The following is a 7333-nucleotide window of genomic DNA, read 5'->3' on the forward strand; positions in this document are numbered from 1 at the left end:
GCGGAGATGCAGGCAAGAACTGGTGAGACAGTAGATTCTGGGCAGTCAAGAAAGCTCATTGGACAGTTGAGTGAGCTCGTTGACCTGTTAACACCTCTTTGTAAAACTCTGGTTAACAGAGAACAGAAAGGAGCGTGCGTTTCGGATTTTGTAAATGGAGACCAAGGGTCTTGTGGGCAGAGAAGCAAGCGTAAAAGGGAGCTGTATTGTGTTGGGAGAACAAGCGGAGAAGGAGATGAACCGAATGGTAGTGGCTTTAACCCTGCAGATACCCCAGGAATATTTAGTGGAGATTTACAGGAAGGTGGTGTGTTTAATCCTGACGTGAATCAGGCGCGCACAAGGCGTTCCTTTTCAGGTACTGTTGCTCATAAAAAAACAATGGAGATGAAAGACTGGCTCCAAGTAAAATTTTGTTTTAATACTAATGACAATAGACCACAAGGTGGTATAAATATGGACACTTTTAACAAAAAAATGGACAATTTGTTTAAATTAATGCATAAATACAAGACTATTGTTATAGAAAATGCATATTTGAATGAATGTCTAAAACGTGATATTGTTCCTAAAGGGCTTAGGACTTGGAGGTACCCCAATAATGTGCAAGTTGGATCTATTTTGCATAAAGAATTAATAGGGGTATTTAATAGATGTGGTTTGAATATTGTCAAATTGATTATTGAAGAGAATAACAGGAATTTAGAAAACCTTCAAGCACAGATTGATGCTCTCGATGAACTTATTAAGGATGATTTAATGTTTGAAATTGAATTGGAAAGACAAAAATATTTTAAATTGAAGGATGATGTTGATAGTAAATGTAAAGTATTGGTGGATAGGAAAATGGACAAACTAAGGAGGGATATCCAGGAATATGAAAATCAGGTTAGTTACCCGAAGCCCCCAGCTTACAGAAATCAATATTATTATAATAATAATAATTATTATAATAAAGATTGATGAAAAATACACTGAATATGAAGATGGTAATGAAGGGTGTAGAAAGGATTATGATGTAGAATTTCCCCCCCTGGATAGGCCTGTGAGGGAGAGATGGGAAGAAAATAGAGGGTATGGAAATTTTCAGAAGCGGGGGGGAGAAGGGGAAGGGGGAGACCTTTGTATTAGAGACCCCCCCACCCAGAAGAAATTATACTTGATATTGAAGTAATAGAGAATAAAAATACCCTAGGAGGGTTTATTTTATCCTTTTGTGTTACTTGGAGCTAATAAACTTGGTTGATTGTTTAGCCTGCCTTGTCCTTCACTTTCGTTTTGCTTTGTGGAGTTTGGTTGGAGTATATCGCGTTTTTCTTGGTTTGGTGCTTTTGCGATATTATGGAAGCGGAGATGCAGGCAAGAACTGGTGAGATAGTAGATTCTGGGCAGTCAAGGAAGCTCATTGGACAGTTGAGTGAGCTCATTGACCTGTTAATGCCTCTTTATAAAACTCTGGTTAACAGAGAAGAGAAAGGAGCGTGCGTTTCGGATTTTGTAAATGGAGACCAAGGGTCTTGTGGGCAGAGAAGCAAGCGTAAAAGGGAGCTGTATTGTGTTGGGAGAACAAGCGGAGAAGGAGATGAACCGAATGGTAGTGGCTTTAACCCTGCAGATACCCCAGGAATATTTCGTGGAGATTTACAGGAAGGTGGTGTGTTTAATCCTGACGTGAATCAAGTAGCGCCAAGCGTTCCTTTTCAGGTACTGTTGCTCATAAAAAACCAATGGAGATGAAAGACTGGCTCCAAGTAAAATTTTGTTTTAATACTAATGACAATAGACCACAAGGTAATATAAATATGGACACTTTTAACAAAAAAATGGACAATTTGTTTAAATTAATGCATAAATACAAGACTATTGTTATAGAAAATGCATATTTGAATGAATGTCTAAAACGTGATATTGTTCCTAAAGGGCTTAGGACTTGGAAGTACCCCAATAATGTGCAAGTTGGATCTATTTTTCATAAAGAATTAATAGGGGTATTTAATAGATGTGGTTTGAATATTGTCAAATTGATTATTGAAGAGAATAACAGGAATTTAGAAAACCTTCAAGCACAGATTGATGCTCTCGATGTACTTATTAAGGATGATTTAATGTCTGAAATTGAATTGGAAAGACAAAAATATTTAAAATTGAAGGATGATGTTGATAGTAAATGTAAAGTAATGGTGGATAGGAAAATGGACAAACTAAGGAGGGATATCCAGGAATATGAAAATCAGGTTAGTTACCCGAAGCCCCCAGCTTACAGAAATCAATATTATTATAATAATAATAATTATTATAATAATAAAAGGGTGACGGAAAAATACACTGAATATGAAGATGGTAATGAAGGGTGTAGAAATGATTATGATGTAGAATTTCCCCCCCTGGATAGGCCTGTGAGGGAGAGATGGGAAGAAAATAGAGGGTATGGAAATTTTCAGAAGGGGAAGGGGGAGACCTTTGTATTAGAGACCCCCCACCCAGAAGAAATTATACCTGATATTGAAGTAATAGAGAATAAAAATACCCTAGGAGGGTTTATTTTATCCTTTTGTGTTACTTGGAGCTAATAAACTTGGTTGATTGTTTAGCCTGCCTTGTCCTTCACTTTCGTTTTGCTTTGTGGAGTTTGGTTGGAGTATATCGCGTTTTTCTTGGTTTGAAACTAAGAGTAATGCTACTCAATGCCAGAAGTCTAAACCTCAAGATGCACGCACTCAAAACTCTCCTTAGCATGGAGAACATTGATATCTGTGCAGTAACAGAAACCTTTTTAAGGCCCCTGGGGCACCCCAGCACTACCAGGTTATACCTATACCATGCTTTTGCCCCAAAACTTGGACGAACCAAAAAAGGAGGGGAGTATCAATATTCCAAAGATACCCACACCTCCAGGTTGGTGGCACAGCACAAGCATCAGAGACTATCCATGTGTAACTAACTGTGGGTAAAACTGCCTTCCAGTTTATAGCCTGCTACAGACCACCCTCCCAAACCCAGGAACCCCACTTTCCTGAGAACACTGGAAAATATGAAGGTCTCTCCAAACACCATTATATTGGGTGACTTCAACTACCCAAACATAGACTGGGAGCATTACTCTAGCTCCAACACCTAGCCCAAAGGTTCCTAGAATTTATAAACTCAAATGCTATGCAACAACTTGTTACCACTCCCACAAGAGGGGAAGACATACTGATGCTGATCATCACCAACATGGAGACTCTATGCTCCAGACCAGAAGTGTTTCCCTCACTGGTAAGATCAGACCATAAACTAATCTCACTGGATATTCACATCACCACCCCACCCCCTGCCCAGAAAACCACATTGAAAAACTTCTAAAGCAAATTTCACACTCTTCAAAACAGAGGTGGAATCCTTCAAAGCCCCCGGGCCTGTGGAAAATACAGCCCAGACCACAGAATCCTTTATAAACACATTCTATGAACACCTTCAGGAATGCATGGATCATGCAATCCCAAATAAAACCAAGACCCAATCCTCCAAAGGCAGACGTCCTGTCTGGTGGACCCCAGCCATAAACAAACTATACAATAGAAGGAGGAAGCTACTACATGATAGAGCAAAATCCCAAAAGGGAAGGCATCTCTGATCAGTATTAGTAAAAACTACGGCACTCATAAAATCGTCTAAGGCCAGCTTCGAGAGAAAAATTGCACAGGACACTAAGGATAATCACAAGGCTTTCTTTAGTTATGTTAGGAACCTGGGTGGGAATTCCCAGATATGCTCAGAATTAGTCCAAAATGACAAAAATACACTGAACCCACAGACATTGCCAACATCCTAGCTGACAGGTTCAGCAAACTTCTCCCCTCCCCACCAAAAGGGCAAATATCTATCCCAGCAGAGTGCTGCCCCTGACATCTCAGATGCTCAGGTAAGAGCGCCTCTCCAAAGCAAAAACACAGCATCAATGGGACAGACGGTGTCCGGCTCGCCTACATGAACTCCAAGAAGAGCTAAACCCAAACATAAAACTACTGTTCAATCTCAGCCTTACTACAGGATATGTACCCAAAGAGTGGCGCAGCAACAGTGGTCCCTCTCCACAAAGGTGGTGCCTCAACGGATCCTGGAAACTATTGCCCATAAGCCTGACTAGCTTGGTCTGCAAAGCTATGGAAAGGATCATCATGGACCTCATAAATAAAGATATTGGGGACCTACAGACACTGGATCCTACCAGTTGCTTTGTTAAGGGCAGATCCTGCCTCTAAACCTGGTCAATTTCTTTGAAACAGTCACCAAGGCCATTGACAAGGGAAGGTGGTCCACACAGCCTACCTGGACCTCAAAAAGCCTTCGATACAATACCCCACTCGGGCATTATAGATAAGCTCACCAGCTTAAATATAAACCCCTATGTCACTAGATGGGTTGCAAACTTGCTCAAAGACAGAACCCACATGGTTAGAATTGCTGGAGCCATGTCAGACTCCAAACCAGTAACAAGTGGCGTCTCACAAGGCTCAGTCCTGGGACCTCTCTTGTTCGGTATATATTTCTCGGAGGTACAGGCCAACATGGAAGGACTGTGGCTGACCAAGTTCGCAGATGACTGCAAACTGGGTGCGATAATCGACTCTCCAGCTGACGCAAGCATCTTCCAAAAGGGCCTCATAGAAACAGACAACTGGTGCCAAAGCCATGGCCTCAAGCTAAACGCCAAAAAGTGTATAGTCATCCACTTTGGCAAAAACAAAGTGCCCACAAACTACCACATAGGTGGCAATCCATTAAATACAGAAGAAGTAATTAGGGACCTGGGGACCCAAGTTGATATCAATCTCTCATTTGACAACCACGTGGCCAAAGTGGTTAGAAAAACATTTTATATAGCCCACCTAATCATGAAGGGATTCACGTCTAGATCAGGGGAGGTCATCGTGCCTCTTTACTCATCCCTTATCAGGCCCATAATTGAGTACAGTGCTCCTTTTGCGATATACCTTACCAGACACCTGCAGTAACTGGAAAGATCCCAAAAGTACCTCACCAAGTGGATCAAATGGCTCAAACAGATGCCATATGCTGCCCGGTTAAAGAAACTCCAGCTCTACTCAGTGGCATACCGCCTGCTCAGAGGCGATCTGTGCCTGACAAAACTCTCCTTAGCATGGAGAACATCGATATCTGTGCAGTAATAGAAACCTGGTTCAAGGCTCCCGAGAGCACCCCAGCACTACCAGGTTATACCTCATACCAAGTTTTTCGGTCCCAAAATTTGGACCGAACCACAAAAGGAGGGGGAGTATCAATATTCGGCCAAAAGATACCCACACCCAGGTTGGTATACAGCACATGCATCAGAGAATATCCATGTGCACCACAGTGGGTAAAACTGCCTTCCAGCCAGGCCCCAGCACTACCCTCCCCAACCCAGAACCCCTTGGCCTTCAAGTGAGAACACTGGAAAATATGGAGGTCTCTCCAACACCTAGCTTATATTGGTGACTTCAACTACTCCAAACATAGACTGGGAGCATTACTCTAGCTCCAACAACCTAGCCCAAAGGTTCCTAAAATTTATAAACTCAAATGCTATGGAACAACTTGTTTCCACTCCCACAAGAGGGGAAAACATACTTGACCTGATCATCACCAACATGGGGACTCTATACTCCAGAACAGAAGTGTATCCCTCACTGGTAAGATCAGACCATAAACTAATCTCACTAGATATTCACATCCCTGACCCCAGCCCCTACCCAGAAAACCGCAGTCAAAAACTTCTCTAAAGCAAATTTCACACTCCTCAAAACCGAGGTGGAATCCTTCAAAGCCCCCGGGCCTGTGGAAAATACGGCCCAGACCACAGAATCCTTTATAAACGCATTCTATGAACACCTTCAGGAATGCATGGATCATGCAATCCCAAATAAAACCAAGACCCAATCCTCCAAGTTTAGGTGTCCTGTCTGGTGGACCCCAGCCATAAACAAACTATACAAAAGAAGGAGGAAGCTGCTACATGATAGAGCAAAATCCCAAAAAGGGAAGGCATCTCTGATCAGTATTAGCAAAAAACTACGGGCACTCATAAAATCGTCTAAGGCTAGCTTCGCGAGAAAAATTGCACAGGACACTAAGGATAATCACAAGGCTTTTTTTAGTTATGTTAGGAACCTGGGTGGGAATTCCCAGATATGCTCAGAATTAGTCCAAAATGACAAAAAATAAACCGAACCCACAGACATTGCCAACATCCTAGCTGACAGGTTCAGTGCAAACTTCTCCCCCCATCCCCACCAGAAGGGCAAATATCTATCCCAGCAGAGTGCTGCCCCCCTGACATCTCAGATGCTCAGGTAAGAGCTGCCCTCTCCAAAGCAAAAAACACAGCATCAATGAGACCAGATGGTGTCCTGGGCTGCATCCTACATGAACTCCAAGAAGAACTAAACCCAAACATAAAACTACTATTCAATCTCAGCACTACTACAGGATATGTACCCAAAGAGTGGTGTACAGCAACAGTGGTCCCTCTACACAAAGGTGGTGCCTCAACGGATCCTGGAAACTATTGCCCCATAAGCCTGACTAGCTTGGTTTGCAAAGCTATGGAAAGGATCATCATGGACCTCATAAATAAAGATATTGGGGACCTACAGACACTGGATCCTACCCAGTTTGGCTTTGTTAAAGGCAGATCCTGCCTCTTAAACCTGGTCAATTTCTTTGAAACAGTCACCAAGGCCATTAACGAGGGGAAGGTGGTCCACACAGCCTACCTGGACCTTGCAAAAACCTTTGATACAATACCCCACTCGGGCATTATAGATAAGCTCACCAGCTTAAATATAAACCCCTATGTCACTAGATGGGTTGCAAACTGGCTCATGGACAGAACCCACATGGTTAGAATTGCTGGAGCCATGTCAGACTCCAAACCAGTTACAAGTGGCATCCCACAAGGCTCAGTCCTGGGACCTCTCTTGTTCGGTATATATGTCTCGGAGGTACAGGCTAACACACAAGGACTGTGGCTGACCAAGTTCGTAGATGACTGCAAACTGGGTGCCATAATTGACTCTCCAGCTGACACAAGCATTCTACAAAAGGGCCTCATAGAAACAGACAACTTGTGCCAGAGCCATGGCCTCAAGCTAAGTGCCAAAAGGTGTATAGTCATCCCCTTTGGCAAAAACAAAGTGCCCACAAATTACCACATAGGTGGTAATCCATTAAGTACGGAAGAAGTAATTAGGGACCTGGCTACCCTAGTTGATATCAATCTCTCATTTGACAACCACATGGCGAAAGTTGTTAGAAAAATTTGCCCACCTAATCATGAAGGGATTCACCC

Source organism: Protopterus annectens, chromosome 6.part0 (genome assembly GCF_019279795.1).
Source record: "Protopterus annectens isolate FY-2018-M chromosome 6.part0, PAN1.0, whole genome shotgun sequence".
NCBI lineage: Eukaryota > Metazoa > Chordata > Ceratodontiformes > Protopteridae > Protopterus > Protopterus annectens.